The sequence below is a fragment of the Vipera berus genome (genome assembly GCF_964194415.1).
Source record: "Vipera berus genome assembly, chromosome: 2".
Lineage (NCBI taxonomy): Eukaryota > Metazoa > Chordata > Lepidosauria > Squamata > Viperidae > Vipera > Vipera berus.
The window spans coordinates 254,331,989-254,346,537 of record NC_138203.1 but is presented as its reverse complement, the minus strand read 5'-3'; positions in this window follow the sequence as shown (position 1 = coordinate 254,346,537).

Sequence of the window (14,549 nt, the reverse complement as noted above, 5' to 3'; positions counted from 1 at the left end):
GTTGAACAGGAGGGGCGAGAGAACCGACCCCTGAGGAACTGCACAAACGAGAGGCCTCGGGGTGGATCTCTGCCTTCCAGTCAACACCGACTGCGTGCGGCCCAGGAGATAGGAGGAGAACCACCATAAAAAGGTGCCTCCCATTCCCAGTCCCCTGAGACACCGTAGTAGGATACCATGGTCGATGGTATCAAAAGCCGCTGAGAGATCTAATAGGACTAGGACAGAGGAACAACCCCTGTCCCGAGCCTGCCAGAGATCATTCACCAGTGCGACCAATGCCGTCTCCGTGCTGTGCCCGGGCCTGAAACCCGATTGGTACGGGTCCAGATAATCAGTTTCCTCCAGGAACAGAGGAAGCTGATGCGCCACCATGCTCTCAACAACCTTCGCCAGAAAGCGAAGGTTGGAGACTGGACGATAGTTATTTAAAACAGCCGGGTCCAGGGCAGGCTTTTTGAGGAGGGGTCTCACCACCGCCTCCTTCAAGGCGGCGGGGAAGACACCCTCCTTCAAAGAAGCAGTTATTACTGCCTGGAACCAGCCTCGTGTCCCCTCCTGGGCTGCATAAACCAGCCAGGGGGGGCACGGATCCAACAAACAGGTGGTGGAGCTCAGCCTCCCCATGATCCTGTCCACATCATCAGGGGAAACAGGATCGAACTCAGTCCAGATAACATGCTCAAGACCGTCCGATTCCTCCGCGTCAGACTCCGCCCAGTCAGAGTCCAAGCCGGCCCGTATCTGAGCGATTTTGTCCGTCAGATGGTGACTAAACTCCTTGGCCCGTCCCTGTAAAGGATCCTCCCTCACCTCCTGGGCAAACACTCAAAGTTCTCAGATATTCTTTACAATTTTCTTGCTCATAAATAGCTAGTCAGATAGTTAGATTTGGGGTTTCCAGTATATATTGTGGGGATTTCTCAGCTGGGGATATGAAAGAGTTTTCCTCCTAATCTGAAGGAGAAATGAGCCAAAATACAGCAAAAGGTCTTCAGGACTGGGTAGATATAAATAAAAAAGAACAAAATCCATATTGTCCAAAGGAGGCTATAGTCACCTTCACCCTCACCAATGGTCTGGGTGATGAGCCAATGAAGTCCTGTACTTTTCAATTTTTCACATAGTTTGTTCTATTGTGGATCAAATGATTTGTCACCATTTTATGCTACATTTTACTCCACAAATATTACAGATTCCAATTTTGCAAACGGAAGGTTTCTGTAATGGGCTCTTATTTGCTTTTCTGTTTTTTTTTCTTTCCTGTGGTTTTGTTGTTGTTGTTATATTGATGTTTTTACTGTGCTAGCCACCGAGAGTCCAGATTTGGAGTCTGCAAGATGGGTGGCCAAGTAAATTATTTATTCAGTACAGCTGCCCAAGTCCTATAGATTTTAAATCTAATACAAATGGTCCTTGTTTAATGAAGTTACAATGGACCCCTGGGTTTACAACCCGATCCTGAAGTTACAGCTACTGTAGTGCCTCATGGTTGTGTGCTCCTACAACTAGCCACAGGGATGCTGTGGTGCCTCCCTTGCCTATTTTCTGCCCCCATTCTCCATGCTGGGTCCACACAGGGCATGGCTCTGTTTCCCACCCCACTGGGCCTCACCTCATTTTGAAGCCCTAATGAACAACCCCCTAAATATGAGCCAGCAGTGTGCAGCAGTAGCCAAAAAGCCAATACAATCCTAGGCTGCATTATCAGAGAGATAGAATCAAGATCATAAGAAGTATTAGTACCACTTTGTAAAGCTTTAGTAAGACCACACTTAGAATACTGCATCCAGTTTTGATCACCATATTATAAAAAAGATGTTGAGACTCTGGAGAGAGTGCAGAGAAGAGCAACAAGGATGATTAGGGGCCTGGAGGTTAAAGCGTATAAAGAATGGTTGCAGAAATGGGGTATGTCTAGTCTAGTGAAAAGAAGGATTAGAGGTGATGTGATAGCAGTGTTCCCATATTTGAGGGGCTGCCACAAAATAGGGGTCAATCTATTTTACAAAGCACCAGAAGGCAAGATAAGAAATAATGGATGGAAACTAACCAAGAAGAGAAGAAACTTCCTAACAGTGAGAACAATTAACCAGTGGAACAGCTCGCCTTCAGAAGTTGTGGGTGCTCCATCACTGAAGGTTTTTAAGAAGAGACTGGACAGCCACTTGAAATGGTATAGGGTCTCCAACTTGAACAGGAGGTTGGACTAGAAGACCTCCAAGGTCCCTTCCAGCTCTGCTATTCTGTTATTCATTTACTTTTCATAGATTTCTAAGGTCAGGAGGCCAAGGTAGGGAAGGAAGGCAGACCGATACGTTGCTGGGCCTCCATTTTCTGTGCAACCGCATTGAATTGATGAACACTGCAGAGCTTGTGTTAGGGAAGCAAAGCAAGAAACTTCATTGCTAGGCTGCACAGTGTGATCCCAGAAGTGTCCACCTGGCCAGGGTTCAATGCCTGAATTTGTCCCTGCTGTTTTCTCGGCAAGATTTCAGGAATGGTTTGCCATTGCTTCCTTCCTAGGGCTGAAAGGGAGAAGGACTGGACCAAGATCACCCATCTGGCTTTGTGCCTAAGGCAGGACTAGAACTTACAGACTCCCAATTTTTATCATGATGCACCACTGCACCAAACTTGTCTGCTTAGCTATTTACATTTGTCAGCCAAGCATGCATGCTACTTGTACAGTAATGTCTTACCTTGTTCTGTCCTCTGGGTTTTTCTCTCTCCCTATATCTTTGTGTACATTTTTCTCCCTGCCCATCTAAGCTGTAATTTCAGTTGCAAAACTGTCTGTCCTGTGCCCTTGTTTAGCTCCTTTGTGTGGTCTCTGAATCCTAGCTGCTCCTGACCTTTGCTTTCTTGTCTTCATGACCCATAATTGTCTTTTAGCTGAATCCAAATATTTTCTTGCTTGGCGTCTGAGGGTCAGATGCTGTTTCTTCTTTATGCCTTTCATGGTCTTCAGTTGCTATTGTTCCTAATCTCATCATCCTTTTTATACCCCCATAAACAGAAGCTCCTTCTTTCTTTTTCTCTCCTAGGATCTTTCAAAAGCATGCTGATTTCTGTGATTCTTTCTAAAGAGTTTTTCTGAATGACCTTCTAAAATCCATGACTTTCAATACTGTTTATAATCCGAAATCCATGCTGGGACATTATCTCTATTAAGCCAATTGCACTTTAAAAGTAGTTATCTTTTGCAGTTGCAGAGAACTCCTCATGAGGCAAAATCATTAAAATTTGGGCAATGAAATGTGGAGATGAAAAAAATATTACCAATGTTTAAGTCTTGTCTCAAGTACAAGGATAAGCAATATAATACCTGCCCACAGAGTTTCCTTTAATTGTGTGAGGTTTTCTTTTTAAAAATCCCTCTCTCTCCTGTATTTATTTATTTATTTATTTGTTTGTTTCCTCCCTTTGTCTCTCTTTCTTTCTTCTTTCTTTCTTTCTTTCTTTCTTTCTTTCTTTCTTTCTTTCTTTCTTTCTTTCTTTCTTTCTTTCTTTCTTTCTCTCTCTTTCTCTCTTTCCTTTTCCTTTTTTTCTTTCTTTTTTCTTTTTCTTTCTACCTTTCTTCTCTCTCTCTCTCTCTGTCCTATGTACTTACATACCTAGCTACCTACCTCTTACCCTGTCATCTAGTTATCATCTATCATATCTATATTTACAGTAGTGGCCAAAATTGTGGAAACCTTTTGGGAAAAGTGTATTTTTCAGGTTTGATGGCTAATAACACCACTGTTTTTTTGTGGAGTAGTACCATAAAATTATATATCAATGGAAAGATAATTTAATCAAGAATGTAATGCAACAAAGTTTGTTCAATTATCTGTACTGTATTCTATGAAATGTTATAGCCAAATAACCAGAAAAAGGAAGCACAACTTGCTTAGATTGATATCAGGTAGCTTTCCTTCGTCTGACTGTAGCCAATGAGCATGAGTGTTTAGAAAGCCAATCAGGTGTCATCTTGTTTTGGCAATGAGCCAATCAGATCACAGTAGGATTCAGTTATTGATGTCATGTACTGAAGCTGAGAGGAAGACATTTGTCAGTGTGTTATGTGATTGCTGTCAAGTTGGTTGGGGTTTTTTGTGTTCTTTCATCTAGTGAGGTTGTAAAACATAATAAAATTAAAGTAATGGTGCAAGGACTTGACTGGTTGCCCAGAAAGTGATGTAAAATAGTATTATTAAGTGAACAAGGCTACAGTTATAAAGAAATTAGAAGAAAAATTAGTGGAAACTTAACCAAAGGTGGCATTTCTACTGTACACTTTTCTCAAAAGGTTTCGACAATTTTAGCCACTACTGCACCTATCTTTCTTCCTTCTCTCTCTCTCTCTCTCTCTCATCTACTTACTTTCCTACGTAGCTCTTACTCTATCTCTCTATCATCTATTTATTATCTATCATATATCTCATCTACCCTTCCTTCCTTCCTTCCTTCCTTCCTTCCTTCCTTCCTTCCTTCCTTCCTTCCTTCCTTCCTTCCTTCCTTCCTTCCTTCCTTCCTTCCTTTGAATATAAGAATATTACTGCATTTTAGGAAAGGCATTACCAAACTGGGACATGTCCAGAGGAAAAAAACTCAAGATGATAAGGAACTTTGAAGAGAAAAGTTACAACGGAACGTTGGAGGAACTGAGTATGTTCAACCTTGAAAAAAAAATTACGGAAAAACAGCTATCATAGGAAGGGCTGTCATATAGAAAACAAGAGTTATCACAAAAGATGCCATACAAACTAGAAGAAAATATATTTTGGTTAGGTACCAGGAAAAAAATCTAGAAAGTAATAGCTGCCCAAGAATAGAACAAACCACCTTAGGGAGTGGTAGAATGAAGAGGAATCTCCAGATATGCACAAAATATCCTTTCTGAACCAGGAAAGCTTGCTGTGAAAAATTTCCATAAATTTGTTGGAGTTCACTTTGTAAATATAAAATTTAATACCCCTTTCTACAAGTCAAATCAGGATAGGAAAAAAATGCATCTAAGTCTAAAAGCAATTTTAGAACACATGTCAGGTATCTGGAACAAAACTCTAGGATTCTGCTCATTAGAAATAAGTATATCTTTATATTAAAAATATGTCTAATCTTTTGATTATCAAAGATCTGTATTCTTGTTTAGACATAATCATAGATCTCATCTGATGCAACTGTTTGGGGATGATAAACCCCCATAGGCCTGTATCTCAGAGTAACGGAAAACATCCCATTATTTTTCTGTTTTTATATAAGCAGCCTGGGGGATGCAGGAAACAAGTGAAGACTTTCATTTTGTTTATTCTGAGGAAAAATCCACTTCTTTTCTGTTGGGGCTTTTTCTTAACATGGTACATAACAAGACACAAAGACTGTAATTGTTTTTCTCAAACTGTTTTTTTTTTGTAGAAAATTAAACTTTCTTGATATACCAACACACTTGTGCTTTGGGTTCCATTTTCATAAAAGACTCTCCAATTTCAGACAGGGTGCGGATGTTTTAAGCCTTCTATCTATCCAGGTAATATCCTAGGAGAGAGAGGAAAAAAAATGCCTGTTCAAATCCACTTTCTTCTTTTAAGTAACAAGGTCTTTTCTTGGTACTCTTGTCACACAACTTTCAGTAGCCTTTCTTTATATGTTTCTGTGTCTTCTTCCAGGTGTGACAGACAATTTGCAAGGATATTTTTCCCCCCCACTCTGTACTGGATACTGATCTTGTAGGATTGCAATGACTGTGTAATTCAAGGATTACAGTCTTTCATCCATTGTATCCATATCAATGGTTGACAGTCTGTTACAACTGTAAATGTAGGATCCTTGGTGCCCTCTGAGCTTGGCTTCCTTCTTGCAGATGTTTCATTATCCAACCTGATAACATCATCAGTGTTTGGTGACATCATTGGGGCTAACCATAGCCCTGATGATTGTCGCGGAACAATTAACGGTCCGACCAGAGGTGGATGGACAGTGGTTCATTTGCATGGTCAATATCAAAGAAAAGAAATCCAAGACATATTCTATAATAAAACTTTTAATGAGAAAACAAAAACCTAGACTAACCACATTCTTCCATCAGGCAGAAGGAGAAAGAAAAACAGAAACTGTAAGAACCTTTTTCAGGCCTGCACACAAAACAGTTTAAAACCAAAACATTGGCTGGACATAGCTGGAGTCACTATGGTTACAAGATAAGATAATACACAGTTGCAGAGCAGAAAGAGATGTACAATTAGAAATGAGCGAAGCTGGCAAAACTAAAAAAACACGCAGTGACATCCCCTTCTTTTGTCAGCAGATGTTTCATAAAATTTCCTGAAACAAATAATAACAGTAAATAAAGGTAAAAGGTTTCCCCTGTCCAGTTGTTTCCAACTGTAGGGGGCAATGGTCATTGTTTTTAATTTTTGTATCAATGTTTTAATTACCCTGTAAACCGCCCTGAGTCCTTCGGGAAAGGGCGGTATATAAATCCAATAAAATAAATAAATAAATAAATAAATAAATCTTCTTGCGCAGATACTCGTGTTGGGCTGTAGGAAGTGGCTTGTTCAGCATATCAGCAATTTGGTCATGTGTAGACACATACTGCAATTTGACAAAACCTTGTTTAACTGCTTGTCTTATATTTTGGTAACGGATGTCAATGTGTCTAGACCTGGAACCTGTAAAGCGATTCTCAGATATATAAACCACAGATTCATTGTCCTCCATCACAGTGATCGGTTGAATCGGAGGTGTCCAGATATCTGTGACTAAGGCATTAAACCACGTTAGAGAATTACATGCATCTGAAACACAAGCATACTCAGCTTCTGTAGAAGAACAAGAAACAAAATTCTGTTTACGCACATGCCAGTAAACAGGACATCCATTCAAAAACATCGTATAACCTGAAGTGCTTTTACATGATTTCTTATCACTTGCCCAATCTGAATCTGCATAACAACATAACTCTGCATAGTCAGTATGTGTGGGTTCTAACAACAACTTCATGTCTTTGGTGTGTTTTAGATATCTCAATAATTTCTTAACACATGTCCAATGAAACTGTTTTGCCTTTCCTACGTGTTGTGATAGGAGATTAACACTAAGTGCAATGTCAGGTCTAGTCCAACTACTAATATATAGCAGCGACCCAATGACTGAGCGATAAAGTGTTTGATCCTCGAACTCAGGACTCGGTTCATGTGTCAAGTTGTGAAAGTCAGTTTGCATGGGTATACTCACAGGTTTAGCATCCTTCATGTTGCAGTGATGCAATAGTTGTTCAATCTTATCTTCCTGTGTAAGACTGAACCCCTTCTGAGTTTTGGTAACTTGAACATCTAAATAAGTGTTAATATGTCCTAAAGACCTCAGTGTGAAAAACTGTTGTAAAGCTTTAGCAAAACATTCACTCATCTGCTTATTTGGACCAATATAAACAATATCATCAACATAAACAAGAATTATCTCATACCTATTATCAGATCTTTTTGTAAACACGCATTCATCTGTTTCGGACTTAATAAAGCCCATTGAATTTAGTTTGTCAGAAAGACATAAGTACCACATTAAACCAGACTGTTTCAGACCATAAAGACTTTTGTGTAGAAACCAAGTATCCCCTTCTTGCTGTTGGAAACCTGGAGGACCTTTGACATAAATTTCTTCATCAAGATCAGCGTGTAGATAAGCTGTTTCAACATCAAACTGGAAAACGGGACTTCCGGGTGGCAAGGCGTCGCCGAAGGCAGCCATTCTTAGGCTGTCAGCCCCGCGGCTCCGTAGAGCCGCCGAAAACAGCGCCGATCAGCTGTTTTGGTGGCTCGGAAGCCCCCTCCTCAGGAGAAGAGGAGGGGGTGAGCGCCCAGGTAGGGGTAGACCTCTCCGGGGCCGCCAGAACTTAAACATTTTGGCGGCTGAAGGATTGAGCCCCCCCGAAGCCTGGGTTTGCTCCGGAGTGCGAGGCGCTTCTGCTCCGGGCTTTTTGGAGCAGAACGGGGCGTCTGCAACCATCCCTGCCAGCAAGAGAGAACTTTGGAGAACCAGGATGCAGGCAGAGTGATACAGGAGATCCAGGTGAAAGTGAATTTATGAGCTTTAACTCACTGGATTTTGCAGAGTTTGAAAGTGAAAGTGCGTAGCAGACAATAGTGGGTGAAAATGGCGGCTAAATCTTCTAAAGTTCTTAGAAGCGCGGGGGCTTCTCCGGTGCAGCAGTCTTCGCTACAGGCTTTATTGCCCCCTGCACCTGCACCTGCACCAACTCTTACAGTTAAAGATTTGCAGAATGTGATGCAAGACATTATGGAAAAGCAATCACAACAATTAGCTGAGATTATGGATGAAAAGCTGGATGAGAAAACAGAAAAACTAGCTGAGATTATGGATGAAAAGCTGGATGAGAAGCTAACAGAAATAAGGGCAGACATCTTACTTGCATTTCAAGGCATGGCTATATGTATTGAGCGTTTGGATGAAAGAGTGGAAGATCTCAGCCAAAATAATATCAGATTAGATGCAAAAATGTCAGAGACTGAGAATGTGGTGGAGAAAATTGATAGTGATTTGACCTTGGTACAGTAACATGAGATGGAGTTCGCTGTGAGAATCAGAGGCTTAAAAGAGGATCCTAAAGAAAATTTGAAGAAAATAGTTTCTGAGGCTTTGGAAGGGGTGCTGGGGTGACCAGCAGATGCAATTATGAAAGATATAGACAAAATTTTCCGTGTTAATTCGTGGATTGCAAGACAAAGGAAATTACCCAGAGATGTGGTGGTTTATTTTACAAAGAGAGCAATTAGAAATGAGGTCATTCAAGCTTCTTACAATACTAAGTTTGCAATTGCTGAGCAAGAAGTCTTGGTTTTAAAAGAGATCCCTCCAAGAATCCTAAGGAGAAGGAAGGAATTTGCTTTTTTAGCACAAGAATTAAGGCGACGTGATATTAAGTTCAGATGGGAGATACCAATGGGTATGGTGGTGATGCATGAAGGTACGAGACATCGTCTTATTACAGTGATGCAGGCACGTGATTTTTACAGTAATGTTTTAAAAGCAACCCCCATACCACTCTTGGAATCTACAAAGAAGAATGGTGAGGGAGAGCCTCAACTACGCAGTGAGAACTTACAAGGTGCTGAAGGAATAACGCAGATAGATGAGAAAGCTACAGGAGTGGATCAAATTTCAGTATCATTGGAAGAGGCCAGAGACCAGAGGATGACGCGTGCTGCTTCGAGACGAATGAGACGAGAGCAAGAACAAGACCAGCAGAAAGTCACGGGACCTCCAAAACTTACCTATAGTGAAGCTGTGGGAGGGGCGCGACCTAAGAAAGTACAGGTGATCCTGGAAGAAGCGCTCCAAAAGCTTCAGGTCGCGAAGGATGGTGACAAAGTTTCTAACTTGGAATGTTAATGGTTTAAATTCACCGCAGAAGAGAAAGAAAGTTTTTCAATATTTAAAACAATTTAAGAATGATGTTATTTGTTTACAAGAAACACATATTAGAGTTATGGATCAAAAGTACTTATTAAATTCAAGACTGGGTACACAATTTATTGCCTCTGCAATGGACAAGAAAAATGGAGTGGTTGTTTATATTAAGAATACCTTGACAGCGGAGTTAATTGAAGCAGATAAACAAGGAAGATATGTTATAATTGAACTGTTATTAGAAGGCAAGAAAACACTTTTGGTTGGATTATATGCTCCTAATCAACAAGCAGACTTTTATAGTTTACTGCACAGCAAGATTACTCAGTGGGATTATAAATCTTTTATTTTTATGGGAGACTGGAACGGTGTTTTAGATGTACAAATGGACAAGAGAGGTACTTTTAAAAGTGTCCCAAGTCATGCTAAACTGCCTAAATCCTTTTTTGAAATGAAGGATGATTTGGAACTGCGAGATATTTGGAGAGAAAGAAATCTGCAAGAAAAGGACTATAACTTTTTTTCCGATAGACATCAATCTTTTTCGAGGATTGACTTTATACTAATTACCAATGATTTCTTTTCCAGGATTAAGAAGATTAAGATTTGTCCAAGAACTATGTCTGATCATAGTCCAGTCTGGCTAGAGATAGACAAGGATAATAGAGATAGGCGCTCCTGGCGTCTAAATGAGAACCTGTTTAGAAATCAAAAAAATGTGGAAGAATGTAAAAAACAGATGAAGGATTTTTTTGAAATCAATATGCATAAGGGTACCTCTATTGAAATGGTTTGGGATGCTAGTAAAGCTTATATGAGAGGTGTGTTAATATATCTGAATAACAAATATAGAGGCAGATATTGATGTATATTTGATGAATGCTAGTATTCCTGTTCTTACACAAGAACAAAAGGAAGAGATGAATCAATTGATAACTGAGGAAGAAATTTTTTCAGCAATTAAACAATTGAAAGTGGGCAAGGCGCCAGGGACGGATGGGCTGACTGCTGTGTATTATAAAAAATTTACAGTTAGAGATGGTAAAGCCATTAAGGGAATTGTTTCAGACAATTCAAATGGGAGGAGGGGTGCCTCCGTCTTGGAAAACTGCTTTTATTTCTTTGATTCTGAAGGAAGATCAGGATGTCACTCAAGCAAAAAATTACAGACCAATATCACTTTTGAATATGGACTACAAGATATTTGCTAAGGTTTTAGCTAACAGATTAATGAGGGTACTGCAACAAGTAATTCATGGTGACCAAACTGGGTTTATAAGTGGTAGACAAATGAAGAACAACGTGAGGCATATAGTTGATTTGTTGGAATTTCTGGAAAGAAACAATCAGATCCCTGCAGCGTTGATCTTTTTGGATGCTGAAAAAGCTTTTGATCAATTGGATTGGCAATTTTTGTTGAAAGTATTAGATAAAATGAATTTTGGGATTAAATTCTTACAACCAATTAGGGCACTATATCAAAAGCAAACAGCCCGTATAATAGTAAATAATAGTCTGACCGAAGTATGTAACATTGAAAAGGGCACAAGGCAGGGGTGCCCATTGTCACCTCTACTATTTGTGTTAACATTGGAGATATTACTGATTAAAATACGGGATTCGGAAAGAATTAAGGGAATTCAAATAAGAGATCAGGATTATAGACTGAGGGCATTTGCAGACGATCTGGTTGTTACGGTGACCCAGCCAGAAAATTCTGTTGTAGAATTGATGGAGATAATAATGCAATATGGGAAAGTTTCTGGATTTAAGGTTAACATACAAAAACCTAAAATGTTGTCTAAGAATATGACAGTACCACAAAAGGCTGCTTTAGAAGCATTAACGGGATTTGAAATTGTTAAAAGGGTTAAATATTTGGGGGTATATTTGTCACCCTCAAATGCAAAGCTATATAAAAATAATTATGAAAAGCTATGGGGAAAAGTTCAAAAAGAATTGGATAGTTGGAAAAAACTACAATTGTCTTTATTGGGAAGAATTGCAGCAGTGAAAATGAATGTTTTGCCGAAATTTCTATTTTTATTTCAAATGATACCTATTCTTAAAAAGGATTCAAATTTGGAGGAATAGCAAAAGGGTATTAATAAATTTGTCTGGGCAGGGAAAAGGCCACGAGTTAAATTTAAGATTATGCAGGATACGCGTGAGAGAGGTGGTCTTAGAATGCCTAATTTTAAACTATACTATGAAGCTGCTGCTTTGTCAGCGATAAGTGATTGGATTAATCTAACACAAGTGAGATTATTAAATCTTGAAGGTTATGATTTGCTATTTGGTTGGCATGCATACCTATTGTATGATAAGAAGGTGGATAATGTGTTCAAGGTGCATATTTTAAGACATGCTCTGTTGCGAGTTTGGAAAAAGTATAGGCATAAGCTAAATTATAAGATACCTTTATGGGCAATACCGAAACACGCAATAGAAAATATAAGTGTTGGGTTTAAACATGATGTGACTACATATAAAGAAATTTTAAGTTTGGAAAGGAATGTATGGCATTTGAAGCCGTATAATATCTTACGAGAAGAAAAGATTGTTCAAACTTGGTTTCAGTATGGGCAATTACAGGCCAGGTGGAAAGAAGATCAGAAAATTGGTTTTTCAATGACTGATGAAAATTTGGTAAAGCAAATTAGAAATCAAGGTCAAGCACATATCAAACGGATATATCTTGCATTGATAGAAATTGATTCAGAGACAGAACTTGTTAAAGATTGTATGATAAAGTGGGCTCAGAATTTTCAAGAAGCCATTACAATGGATACTTGGGAAAAGATTTGGGTGAGAAATGTAAAATTCACGCAAGCTCAAAATTTAAGAGAGAACTTTTATAAAATGTTTTATAGGTGGCATTTAGATCCTAAAAAACTAGCAAGTATGTATCCGAATTGCCAGCCTAAATGTTGGAGGTGTGGTGGTGAAGATGCAACGTATTTTCATATATGGTGGACCTGTAAAAAGGTTAAAGCATTTTGGATTAAAATTTGGTGGAATATGCAGAAGATATTTAAGAAAAGGATAAAGTTTTGTCCGCAATTGTTTTTACTGGGTATTATTACTGACACTACTATTGTGGATACTAAGTTGATGTTGAATTTAATTACGGCAGCAAGACTTTTAGTAGGGCAATATTGGAAGAAGGAAGAACTGCCGACTATAGAAGAATGGACTTTAAAAGTTTCCAACCTGGCGGAAATGGCAAAGATTTCAGCGTATTTGAAAGACCATTCGCAACAGAGATATATTGTGGAGTGGAAAAAATGGATTGATTACATCCAGAATAAATACGGGACTAAAAAGTTTCATTTAGCATTTGAATAAGTATTGATGTGATATTTATAGTGCTTGCAGTTATTTTATAAGAGTTAAAGTGCGATAGATTTAATAGTTTATTGTTGTTGGCATATGGTAGATTATGATTGTTTTTACTTTTATACCTTGTATTTAGCTCTGGGAAGTCGGGGAGGGGGGAGGGGGAGGGAGGGAGGTGTTGGGGAGGGTTGGGAAGAGGGGAGGGGGGTGGGAGGGGTTTTGTTTTGTTTTGTTAAAAATAAAATGTACTGTAAAACTTTTCAATAAAAAACAAAACTGGAAAACTTCTAGGGTCAAGGATAGTTGCAGTGGCTAAGGCGATTTTCACACTCTCAGTCCGCACTGTGGGTGAATAAGTATTTGTATAGTCCTCAGGATAACGTTGAGCGAAACCCTGGGCTACAAGTCTGGCCTTGTACAGCGATTCACCATTCGGCTTCTTTTTAATTCTGTAGACCCATCGAGTGCCAATAACTTTCTTGTTTGCTGGAGGGCTTGCAGGTGTAAACACCTGAAGTTTCCTTAGACTGTCCATTTCAGCCTGCATTGCCTCAAACCATTTATCTTGCTCTGATTCAGGAAGATGTTTGATTTGTGTGAACGTCTCAGGAGGAAGTGTAACATTACAGATCAAAGGTAAAGGTGCTTTGGTTACTTGCCACGAATACCGTTTTGGTGGAATTCCCTTTGTTGTCCTCTTGGAACATCTCGGACCAACCGTCCATTCTTCTTCTGTTTCGTCCTCATCTTCATCGCCAGCAGCATTGGCGGCTTGCGAAGATGGAACAATGGGTTGAGAAGAACTCGTGGAAGGAACATTCGCCTGTGCATCTCGACCAGCAGGCTGCGTGGCATCAGCAGCATCATCTCTAGGAAAATAAACTCCAGGATCGTTAGAATGAATCCTGGACCAGTCAGCATCTTCCTCAAAAATAGCAGATTGTGAAATGACTACGACGTGATGAGAGTCCATGTATTTGCTCCATTTTGAATTATCATCAATGCCCATAAATCTCATCCTTTTTGCTGCAGGACCCCCTTTCTTTCTTTGGGCTAAAGGAATATTGACCATAGCATAGGAACCAAAAATATGGAGACGTGAGAGGTCAGGCCTGTGTCCATATAACATGAAATAAGGGGTCTGATTTATCACACTACTCCAAGTGCGGTTGATGATATGATTAGCATATTTGATAGCTTCACCCCAGTATGGAAGACTGAGGTTAGCATCTTCAAGAAGGCAACGCATCATGGTTTGCAGAACTCCATTTCTGCGTTCTGCCACTCCATTCTGAGCCGGAGTGTAAGGAGCTGAGGTCTGGTGTAGTATCCCACTCTTACGCATCCAGTCCTGGAAACGCTGAGACATGAATTCAGCACCACGATCACTCTGGATTCTGGCGATGCTGACTTCGAATTGGGTATAGACAAGATTGGCAAAGTCTTTAAAGATCTGAAAGGTCTCAGATTTTTCTCTCATAGGAAATACATAACCATATCTAGAGTAATTATCAACAATTGTCAAGAAATATCTTTTACCACCAATTGTTGGTGCAAAAGGACCCACTATGTCAGTGTGTACCAAATCAAAAAATGCGTGTTGACAGGCGTGTAGCGCGTTTTGGAATTGCTGCTGCTTTAGATTTGGTTTTCTTCCAGACAGCACAGTCCAAGAACACCTTACACCCCTTTAGATCCAAACCTCTTGCGAACTCTGGCATCTTCTTCAGAACACGGAAACTGGCATGACCCAATCTTCTATGCCACTTATGGATCACCTGGAATGCAAAGGT